The sequence below is a fragment of the Marmota monax genome, unplaced genomic scaffold (assembly GCF_021218885.2).
Source record: "Marmota monax isolate L192 unplaced genomic scaffold, Marmota_monax_Labrador192_F-V1.1 WCK01_AAM20220418_F8-fsc00061, whole genome shotgun sequence".
In the NCBI taxonomy this organism is placed as follows: domain Eukaryota; kingdom Metazoa; phylum Chordata; class Mammalia; order Rodentia; family Sciuridae; genus Marmota; species Marmota monax.
Genome location: NW_026695230.1, coordinates 5,992,669 through 6,005,268, shown reverse-complemented (window position 1 = coordinate 6,005,268; position 12,600 = coordinate 5,992,669).

The following is a 12,600-nucleotide window of genomic DNA, read 5'->3' as shown; positions in this document are numbered from 1 at the left end:
TTACACATTCTGCTCCTTCTGTCTGAAATGCTTTTCCCACCTCCTTGCTTGCTCCCTGGGCTAAGTCTTACTCCTCCTTTGGATCTCAGTTTACCTTCACCTGTTGTTCCTGAATTGATAAGGATCTGCTCATATATGTTCACATAGCTCTTTTCTTTCCAACCCTTACCAGGGAATGCATTTGTATAATTAGTTGATCCAAGTTGTTTTCTCTGACTAATTTGTTACATCAAATATGGGACCCAAATGCGGAACATCACAGAAATGGGATGAAAGTGCATCAAGGATGGACACTGCCAACTCTCGGTTTTGCTTTGGCCAACTGAAGAGAGTTGCTTTGCTGGCCTCTCATTTTACTACTTGGGGCGGGATATTTGCATTACTACAGTAAAGTACTATATAGTAAAAAATAATTTTTATTAGGAATGATTACTACAGAAAAATTCAACGAACATAAAAGGATATAGAGGAAAAAATGAAAACTCATTTCCTACTCTAATCCTAAATCTCTACTTGCCCCAAATGCGACCATTACCAAGAATGTGGTGCACATCCTCCCAGGCCTCTGTCTGTGCCTCCATAATAAGTGAATATATGCAGAGTTCTTGTTTTCAGTTAAGTAGAGCATATGATATTCTAGGTGTCCTGCCACTTTGATTTTTCACTGGAGACTTTTGAATATCTTTCCATGACAGTACCTACAGATGTCCAAAAGCTCTGTTAAATAACTTCTTGTTTACCAGTTCAGACAACTAATTTCTTCCCCTTTTCTCTATTAGATATGCAGATCCACATGTGCGACATCCTGAATACTCTTGCAGATAGGCCCCTCCATAACTCACCCATGCATGTCTGCCTCCCTAAGTTGAGTTGTATGCTTACCAAGAGGTAGTTGTTTGTCCTGTTTATACCAGTTATTGTTATTGGAGTTATAGGATTTAATTAAATATTATACAAATCAATCAAATTTGAATACAAAACAAGAGAGCTTTTCTTCTTTTTATAAAAACTAATATCTTGGAACTAAGTTTAAAAGTTGATTGCTAAAAAGAATTCTTTTATCCAAGTAAAGAAAATGGAGACCATTTGGGAGAAAAATCTAAAGCATTTTGTATTCAGATAGTTTCTCAAATGTTTCTAATTTTTCCTTTCACTTAAAGAAAGGAAGCTGGAAACCACAGCTAATGTTTTACGGGTATGGTTTGTGTAAGCGTGATGGCCCGGCACAGTTACACGACTTGTCCTCATAGAAAAGCTTTGGCCCCATTTTAGAAGATTGGCAGATGAAAGTTCACATACACATTTTGTATTAAAATAAATGTTACAGGTGTGTTTGTATTATCTCATATGATGCCCTGCTTTAACTGCTTTTTCAACTAGCTGACCAACTGCCAGGCCTGGCTCAGGAACTGTCACTATATTACACTATTCTATACTATACTGATACACCAGACTATGCCATACTGTACCAGACTATACTATATATGCTATGTGTATATATATATATATTTTTTTCTTTGTTTTTATTTTTTTCAAACTAGTTGGCAAGAGCCAAAATGTGTCAGGACAGCACATAACTTTTTAGGGTTATTTAGCATCTCTCTTCTAATTACTGTGACCTAGGCACTGTGCCAAGTACTTACATACCCTTTTTTGTTTTTATAATAACCCTGTGGAACAGATGACATCATTCCCATTTTAGGGGTATGGCAAAGTTGAGATTTAAATCCAATTCTGCCTGGATCTTAAGAAGTTTAATTCATTCTATTTATGCTTGATTAAAGGCTCTCAAAATGGGATCTTTGGGACTGAAGATATAGTTCAGAGGTAGAGTGCTTGCCTAGCATGCTTTAGGCCCTGGGTTCAGTCCCCAGCCCTGGGGGTAGGGGGATAAAAGGTGATCTCTAAAGACCTGAGTGTTTCCAAGCCTTCCAGAGGCTCAAAATTATTATTCATAACAGAACTAAGATGTTAAGCCCTCATAGGTATAAAGTGACATTTTCCAGAGGCTACATGTCATATTATATTGCTACAGATTCAATGCAGAAGCAAATATAAAAATCAAGTTGTCTTCTAAATAAACATTCACATATGCAAAAACAATGCTACTCTGCTCCCTCCTTTTTTGAGTGTTGGAAATATAGTTATGTTATCTAAATATGTTATTTACATTTACAAGTTATAGCTTTCTGGCGATTGACTTAATATTTAAAGTTGTTCTCCCTTTCAATTTCTAATAGAGTAAAAACTGACAGATATAATCCTTATAAACAGAATCTCTTTGGAATTCTAAACTACTTTTAATATCATAAATGGCACCTGAGGCCAAAAGGGAAGGAATATGTGGGTTTTTCAGTTCTAAGTGGTAGGTAGGATCCATCCCTGCAGGTGGACAACAGCATCCAGAGGTGTGGAGTAGAAGATGAGGGGTAATCCACTAGGAAGGTCAATGTTAAGGGGGTCCAGCTGGTTATTTCATTATTTTCCTACCTCTGCTGCAGAGATAAGATCCTTTAGGTTGTACGTGGAGGCTATGAAGATGGGACTTCATCTTATGATCTCTGAGAAACCAATGAAGTACTGTAATTTAGGGAATAGACATTGGCCTGAACCAAGGCAGCTGTTAAAGATGTAGTTGGAGAGTAGAGTGGTGGTGGTGGAAGAATTAGGAGAAGAAGAAGGGTGCTTCTAGATTTCCAAAGTCAGTCAGTGAAAAGGCCTGACTGTGGCCAAGTGTGGTCCACAGCTTGTCAGCCGCAGTGTCTGTGATCAGTGGTTGAAGCTCTGTGCTTTCCCTTCTGTGAAAGAAGCCCCTTCCCTCCTCCTCTCTCATTTTCCTTCCTCATCCAATCAAAGAAAGCAAGAGTGAAGTGGGCACCCCCTTTGCTGCTGGTCCATCTCTGGACTTAAAAACAATTTTTTTCTTTGAGCAAAATTGCTCTTTGGTAGGCTTCCTTAATCAATCATGACGGTGCTGCTGTGAGGTTTGGATTGATTGTACGGTATAAATAGTGTCTAACGAGGCTGGTAATAGGGCAGAATGGGCAGGATGGTCATGTCAGATGGAGACACGGTTGGCAGGGTGGGTGGGCCATCTGCATCCAATGGCCCAGGAGAGAGAGGCTGTTGTCAGAATCCATGGCCATCAAGTCTTGGCAGGTTGCTGCTCCCCCAGCACATGCTAGGAGAAGAGGCAGTCATGGTGGTTCTGATGGGTGCTGGAGCCTGGAATAATAAGTCTAATCAATCTTACTGACACTTCTCATTTCAACTGTTACTGTGACAAATTATTTCTTTGCTGAAGTTCAACCCAAGTATCAGTGGTATGCATGTGCGTAGAGGAGTGCCACTGGTTACGCTGCCTGCTATGTTAAATAAACCATAGTGAGTGGCGGAGGAGAGAAGCTAGTTGTTAATTTACCCAGTGTCGTTCTCATTTAATTGGAAACCTAGAATGTGGAAAGTGGTTTTCAATTGTAGTCTGTGAAGATTTCTGCTCTAAGTTTTAGGATGTTTTACCCTTAAATGACCAGAAAGATGTTAAAAGTTCCTTTATTGAGCTATTGCACATGATAATTTAAATGTCTGGGAGCCTGAAATTTCTGGAAAATATTCCTATTCAAGGTAGGAAAGTTTCCACTGGGAAAGGATTTGGCAGCAGAAATGCAATTTCCTGTCAATCAGTAAAATCCATTGGTTTAGCTCTTGGCATGAATCCTGTATGTAGCTTCAACATTTTATGAATGATTTTTGAGTTTCTGCTATAGAACTTCACACATTTGAGGATCGGAGGAAACTTAGGGGGAAAAAACCAGATTGTCTTGAAGTATTTTATGATCTTTTGTGTTACATCATTCTTTGCTATACTTATGTATTTTAAATGATTTACTTGGTAATTTCACTTAACTATCTCATAAGCTCCTTAAAGCCAGATATATGATGATGTGCGATGATATCAAATGATATGTGATGATATCATTATATTCTGGCTCAAACATGTTCCTTTCCTGCTCTATCCACGTAACTGGAATTATGATCCCCTAGGGTGTCCAAGCCACATCCTGAAGGGCATCCTTCAGGTTTCTCTTTCTTTCATGCCTTACAGCTAGATTGGACATACAAATTTTCATCCAGCCTGACACACTTTTATGAGTGCAAGGGACACTGTTATTAATTAAGCCAGAATAATGTATGAAAATTGAAATTGTCTTGGGCAAAGCAAGATCTATGGTTTCTGAATTGTCTCCATGTCACCGCTTAAATGTTACTGAGTCTCTTTCCTCCTTGCAGTGGTCTCTGCCACTGCTTTGATTTCAGCCCTACCATCCCCCTAACTGATCTTTCTCCCTGCTTCCAAACCTGGCTTTCTCCAGTGCATCTGCCATTGCCATTGCCTTCCAGGTCATTCTCTGGCTTAAATCCTTGAACTGCTCTGTGCACTAGAGGATAAATGCCTGCCTCCTTAGTATTGAATGTATGGCTCTTCTTCTCCTTCCATACATGGCCCTTTTTGAAGGCTTCTTCCATTTCCAGCAATCTTCCCACCCCTCATTATCTGCACCCAATCCTCTAGCTTTTCTGACTTGTTGAAATGCCTGGCACAAACTACCAAGCACCATGCTTTTAAGCTGCTGCAAATGCTGTTTCCTCACTGAAAAGGCTTTGCCCTCTTGCCTCTCTTCCTGTTATCGCTTGAGATTATCAGTAAAATGTCCTCTACTCTGGGAAGTTTTTTGTAATGTAACAATGTGTGAATTTAGCCAAGGAGGATCCTGAGGATGAGACATGTACTTGGTTGCTTTTTGGAAGCTTTGGGCCTTAGGCAGGACCACTACTGATTTTGGGGTGAACTTTAAGCAAGAGTCCCCTCTGGGCAGTAACAGGAGCTATAATCTGACAGTGTGGCAAAAGCTTGGATTTGGGACCAGTATATCCATTCACCCTTGTTCAATGCAGAGACTGAACACCAAATCAAAGGCACAGACCATGCTTAGTACCCTGCCCATAGCAGGCATTTGGTGAATGTCTTCTATGATATGAAGTCACCTAATATCATCATCATCACACCACATGCATACATGCTGTAACCCCTCTTTGGGCTGCTCCTCTCTTAACTCTGCTCCTTCTTATTTTCTTGGCTTTTGTATCTTCCACCTCATCCCAGTGGACACTATTCATGAATCCTGTGGTCATGTGTCTCATTTTCTACTGTTTTTTTTTTTTGACTGATAAATATTATTTCAGGATAGAGGACACAGAGACTAACCCTCAAAATTACAACTACCTTATATCAGACAAAGGTGCCAAAAGCATGCACTGGAGAAAGGATAGCATCTTCAACAAATGGTGCTAGGAAAACTGGAAATCCATATGCAACAAAATGAAATTGAATCCCTATATCTCACCATGCACAAAAGTTAACTCAAAATGGATCAAGGATCTAGGGATTAAACCAGAGACTCTGTGTCTAATAGAAGAAAAAGTAGGCCCTAATCTCCATCACGTGAGGCTAGGCCCCAACTTCCTTAATAAGACGCCTATAGCACAAGAATTAAAACCAAGAATCATCAAATGGGATGGATTCAAACTAATTAGTTTTTTCTCAGCAAAAGAAATAATATGTGAGGTGAATAGGGAGCATACATCCTGGGAACAAATTTTTACCCCTCACACATCAGATAGAGCTCTAATCTCTAGGGTATATAAAGAGCTCAACAAGATAAGCACCCAAAAAAACAAATAATTCAATCAATAAATGGGCCAAGGACCTGAACAGACACTTCTCAGAAGAAGATATACAATCAATCAACAAATATATGAAAAAATGCTCATCATCTCTAGCAATCAGAGAAATGCAAAGTAAAACTACTCCAGGATACCATCTCACTCCATTAAGAATGGCAGCCATGATGAAGACAAACAACAATAAGTGCTGGCGAAGATGTGGGGAAAAAGGTACACTTATACACTGCTGGTGGGACTGCAAATTGGTGCAGTATGGACTGCAATTTGGAAAGCAGTATGGAGATTCCTTGGAAAACTGAGAATGGAACCACCATTTGACCCAGCTATTCCTCTTCTCGGACTATACCCAAAGGATCTAAAAACAGCATACTATAGGGACCAAGCCACATCAATGTTTATAGCAGCACAATTCACAATAGCTAAACTGTGGAGCCAACCTACATGTCCTTCAGTGGATGAATGGATAAAAAAAATGTGGCATTTATATACAATGGAATTTTACTCAGTAATAAAAAAGAATAAGATCATGGCATTTGCAGGGAAATGAATGGCATTAGAGAAGATTATGCTAAGTGAAGTTAGCTAATCCCCCCAAAAACAAATGCTGGATGTCTTCTCTGATATAAGGGGGTAACTCAAAATGGGGTTGGGAAGGAGAGCAAGGTAGGAAGATTACCTCTAGATAGGGAATAGGGGTTGGAGGGAAAGGGAGGAAGAAGGGGAATAGCATGGATGGTGAAAGGAGACCTTCATCATTATACAAAATACATGTGTGAAGATGTGAATTTGGTGTCAACATACCTTATATATAATCAGAGATATGATAAATTATGGTATAATGGTCTATTAAGAAATGTAATGCAAAAATAAATAAATAAATAAGGAAAAAAATGTCAGTTCAGGGTATCAGAGTCTTTTTAAGGGTGACAGTGACTTAGGTCCACTTTCCTCTCATTACTTTCTGGAATGACTTCCTTGATGGATACAGAAGTTTATAGCTTCTGTTTATCTGCATGACATTTTGACCAATACATTGTACTTTTATGGTATTTTTAACATTGCAAGTGAGAGGAGTTCAGCTTAGACCAACTTAGCAAAAAAAAAATGTTTTTAAAATATGGATTCTGCCCTATGTGGTGAACACAGGACCAAGGATGTTATGGAGCTTCAGAAATACCTGGAAGCAGGCACAATAGACCAGCAGGATTCTGTCTCTGGAGTAGACTGTTATATGTGCATCTGTTTGATTTGTCTCTTTGGCAATTTGTTGTTTCTGTTTTTTTTTTTGTTGTTGTTGTTGTTGTTCACATGGTGGAAAGCAAAGTCATTGGCAGCCCCTGAGTTTTCTATGGTGCAACTATATCTACCTGAGAGTAACTGAATGACACTTTCTCAATCCTGGTTCCAAATCCTGGAAGCAGGGGCTTGGCATTTCAGTGTGAGCTGGAAGTGGGGGAATGTTGCATGGCCACCTGGCAGTGACTGCAGCAATCATATGGTTGCAAAGCAGAGAGGGAAAGTTCATTCATTCATTCTCAATAAATATTTACCATATGCCCAACATGTGACCTCATATCTAGACACTGATGGTGAAGAAGACTGGACTAATGCTTTCATGGAGCTTATAGTATATTGAAGGAGATAAATAAGTCACTAGGAGCCAAATACACAATACCATCATGAAGTTGGTAATGGTTACATATAAGGTACAGGAAGGCTGAGCTGAAGAAGTGGCATTTAAACCACATATGAATGAGCCCTTGCAAGAGCTGGAATAATAAACCTTTAATATGCCTCCAGAAGAGGAGAGGGAAAGTGCAATGGCTATAATTTGGGGAAAGGATTAGGGTTGTGAGAATATGAAATAAGACTTCTGAAGATAGACCCAAGTGAGTGAGGATGGAAGTGCTCTGAGATGTTGATGGACAGGAAACCCAGAGGCCTGCAGGCCATGGTAAGGATGCTCAGAACAATGGGAACTTGTTGGAAGATTTATGAGAAAGGGCATCACCTGGTCCAAGAGTTAAGGAAAGCACAGGTAAGAGAGAAGTGCAGGAAAATGGGGGGTTGTGGCACTAGATAATTTTAAGTAGATTGATGCCAGGGGAAAGTGCATGGGAATTAGTCGGAAATGGAAAGAGAGGGAAGGAGGATAATCAATGCTGTCTCTTGGAATTTGGCTTGAGTAACTGGATGGGCAATTGTTATTGTTTGGATATGGTGTCCCCCAAAGGCTCATAAGTGAGACAATGTGAGAAGGTTTGGAAGATAAATGATTGAGTTATAACCTTAAACTAATCATTGAATTGATCCCTAATGGGATTAACTTAGTGGTGACTGGAGGCAGGTGGAGTGTGGCTGGAGGTAGTGGTTCATTAGGGGCATGACTATGGGGTATATATTTTGTATCTGGTGAGTAGATTCTCTCTCTGCTTCTTGATTATCATGTGAGCCATGTCTCTCTGTCACACTCTTCTGCCATGATATTCAGCCTCACCTGAAGCCTCTAGGGAATGGAGCTGGCTTTGTATGGACTGAGACCTCTGAAACTGTGAGCCCTTAAATAAACTTTTCCTCCTCTACAGTTGTTCTGGTCAGGTCTTTTAGTCACAGCAGCAAAAAAAGCTGACTAAAACAATGGTGGTATCACTTACTAGAAAGAGGCATAGACTGGAATGGTGGGGGAGAAAGTCAATGGGTCCATTTAGAGCACTAATTTTGAGATGTCTATAGGATACCCAAGTGGACTTGTCAAGAAGCCACTCTCATCTATTAATCTGAGGCTGATAAGAAAGGTCTTGGCTAGAGGTAAAAAGTTGAGAGTGACAAGCACTTTGTGAGCAGAGGTATGTCTAGCGTACTTGATTGACAGCCAAAGTAAGTCACTTCCTAACATTCCCTCCCTATGTGAGGAGATAGTTCTACTTAACAATCGTGATAATTAAGACTTATATTCCCTTTGTTCATTCTTCAGTTTTAAGTAAAAATCAACAATAAAAAGAATATACTTTTATTTTAAAAGATACTCAAATTAGTAAAATATTTAAGCACAAACTGTATTTTATATTCATTTCAAAAAATATTGCACTTTATAGTTCTCAGTTTCTCTATTTTAACATTCAAAGACAAAACCTCCAGAATTGAAATAAATCATTGTATCATTTTACAATTATTTTACTTTACTCTGAATTTTGAGTGAATTGTTTGAATCATTTCAAAGCGTTAAGAACCTTCCTTGGAATGAATTAATGTAGCTAAGTCTGCATGCCTTGTCATATGGAGGAGAAGAAAGGCCAACTATATAAGTAAACATTCTAGAATACAAAGCTTATTAAACATAATAAAAATGTGCAAATCTGAAACACACATTTTTATGAAAACTCAACTGCAATCATAAACATTGTTTAGAACTTAAACTAATAGCAAACCACCAACTCCACTCTTCTCTGGAAGGATTATGTTATCACTGGTACTAATGAGAACTGTGATAATAAAATTAGACCCACTCATATTTGATCTAATTGTTCTTGAGATCTCTACAGACAATGTATCCTCCTAATTACATACATGGAGAATGACCAGCTCCTGCTCTCTGTCCTTGGTACTCCTTGGACATGAAGCCAGGGAAATGGCTGAACTAACCTGGGAAGAAAGAGCAACCGAAGAAAAGGGGCCAGGATGAGACCTGCAGGCATCCTTATGCACAGGGAGTTACGAGAAGAAAGATGTGGGAATCATAGGGGAGGGAGAGAGGCGGGTATATCAGAAATGCTTTCTTTTTTCTAAAGAAACTATAAAGCAAATATGACAATGATTTTAGGATTGAGAAACTGATAGACTGGACCATATATCCAGGGATATTTTATATGACTTTCTGTAGTTTTCTGCTTGTTGGAAACATATCATAAAAATAAACTCAAAGAAAAGGAACAAATGACATGAAGTTCTATATACTTGAAAGGGAGCAGAATTTCTTTTCAGAATCATCTCAAAAGATGTTCATTGAAATCAAGGTTTCCAGCCTAAACGTTATTTCAACTGCTTGAATTTCCTAATAGCAAGTTAAAGATTGGAGTACGATGGAAGTTTGGGACCAAAACTGCATTTGCTTGGCGGGCAGGGAATGTTGGGAGAAGCAGATGATAACAAGGCATTTCTCATTTTTCTCACAATTGCTATCCTGTGATTCAGAAAATCCATGGGCTAGGGCTAGGATATAGGTAGTGGTAGAGCGCTTGCCTAGCATGAGTGGGGCCCTGAATTTGATCCCCAGCACTGAGGGGGAAAATAGCCCCATATAGTCATTCTCTAACAAAACTTGCTTTTCTAAGGCATGTTTACCTAAGGAATAATAATTAAAAAAACAATTTCTGATTTAATGCTGTTGATTTTTGCTTTGTTTTTATTTTCCTGGGATCCTCATTATCCATTTTAAGACTACATTGTCAACGCATAATTGTTTCTTCCACTTTGTGGGATAACAGGCTCATGGATTAACTTGGGAATCTAACCTAAACATTTTTTTAACTTAAGAATACATGTCCCCAAAATCAAACAAGGGAATATCAGTATATTTTTATTTACGAATGTGTTTATTAATTTCCAATTAGAAAATTATAGTGATTGATTGTCTAAGGAGAAGACTGGAAGTCATTTTGCAATGTTATTTTGCAGTTGCTCCCATCCAGAGATGGACTATTTCCCACCCCTTGAATCTAGGCTAGCCTTGTGCCTTTGTCTGATAAAATGTGGCAAAAGGACACTGTGCCAGTTCTGAGCCTAGACCTCAAGAGGCCTTGATTACTTTCATTCTTTCTTTCCAGCTTTGTCACTGCCATGAAACTTGGACTAGTTTGCTGCAGGATGAGACACCATGTGGAGCCGAGCTAAGTCATGTTAGCCAAAGTCAAGCTAGACCAACCAACCCACAATCAACAAAGCAACTGACCACAGGAGTTAGCCCCATTGACATCAGCCAAATCTCATGTAGATCAGCATAACACATTGCAAGAAAAGACAGTGTGGTTTAAGTCACAAACCTTTGACTTGTTAAGCAGCAATAACTAACTGATTCAATTATGTAGCTTCAAACCTTGGGCTATAGTACAGTGCATGAAAGCTGAGTACTCCATGACTAGCTTCACCAACACTTCCTCAGTTGCTTGAGATTTTAATACAGCATATACTAGAAATGCACTACTTTGAACATTGATTTGTAACTGTCATTAACTCATAAAGAAGTGATTATACCAGATTTTTTATCCTGGTAAAAAGTATTCATGGGAAATAACTGAGTTTATTTAACTTAGATTTTTTTCTAAACTCTGATTTTCTTGGTGACTGTCACCTGACTGTCTCAAATGCTAATGTTATGGCAACATAATCACATTCTTTTGCTCATTAAGTAGAAAGATATGATTTCAATTTGGCTACTTCTTGGAGAGCAGAAAATTGCTGAAATGATACTAATGAAATGTTCACTGACTTACATGCCCTTAAAAATATCTCAATTATTTGTGTCATTCTCTGTTTTCCTTTGACCTTTCTCCATAGACATGCCCTTGGCATATCATACAAAGGGATGTTTTTCAGCAGAGAGGGAAGAGAATGTTCACCTGTTTTCAAAAGCTGCCACAAGGATCCTGACACAGGCAAAGATTCTTTCTCTCATCACCATATCATTTCCCTGAACAGACTGTAATTTCATCAATTTTCCATGCTTACGGTCATGAATGCTTGGCATTAAACGTTGACAAAAAGGGATTTCATGGCTCCAGTTTTTTACTTGAAGGCAAGGAAGGCGCGAAGACCTCGTTAGAAATATGGTGTGTCTCACGTTGGCTCACACATTCTTCTGCAAGGAGGCTTCCCTTCGCTGTCTTTCCTCACCATCCATGCCAGTGGTAGACATTCCTCCAGGTTCTACCCTCTCCTCCTCTTTGTCCAACCCCCTCAGGTAACAAAGAGGTCAAAATCATTTCCACAGCCAGTTTTTATGGATATCTACAATTTTAGTGCTTAAAATGTTTAGACTCTTTTTTTCTTTCTAGAATCAGAGTAGGAACCATTTATGGGGAAACTTACGTAGCATTTATAGGAATGTGCGTCTGTTTTTCATGTAAAATGACAATAGTAATACTTAATAAGATGATTGTGTGACCCCAACTTACTAATATATAAAATGTTCAAATCTGTGCTTGGTACATGTAAGCACTCAATAAATGTTTATTTTAGCAATTTTAATTTTTCTTTTAAAATCGTAACATATATTTTACTTACAGGATTATGCTCTTCCTCACAAAAATGTTCTCATTATCACTTGCATGCATTTATGTTCAGCAGTTTATAAAAGGGTTTTATATTTGGTTCTCATAGCTCTATGGGTATGGCCAGAGCAGGGATTAGCGTATCCATTTTACAGATGAGGAATAAGACTCCATGACTCTCTTACACTCTAATAGCTAGGAAGCATCAAAACCAGGTCTTGAGCCTGGATCTTGTTCTTCTAGTCCTTTCCACTTTCCACGGCTCGCAGCCATCTCCCACTAAGAGCTACCTTTTACAGATGGAGAAAATGGAAGCCAAAGAAGAGTCATGTTCTTTTCTTCACAGTGAGTCTCAAATTTTAGTATAAGTAGAAACAACTGGGAGCTTGTCACCAATGCAGATCCTTGGACCCCAATTTCAGAAGATGCTGATTCTGTATGTCTAGAGGATAACAGTCGATATCTTTAGTAACTATTACCAAATGGTTCCAGTGTCATGGACTAATGGACCACACCTTTAAATCACTGTCTTAGAGAGCTCTTACCTTTCCCTGGCTGCAAGTATTCTATACTCCTGTTGTCCAGAAAC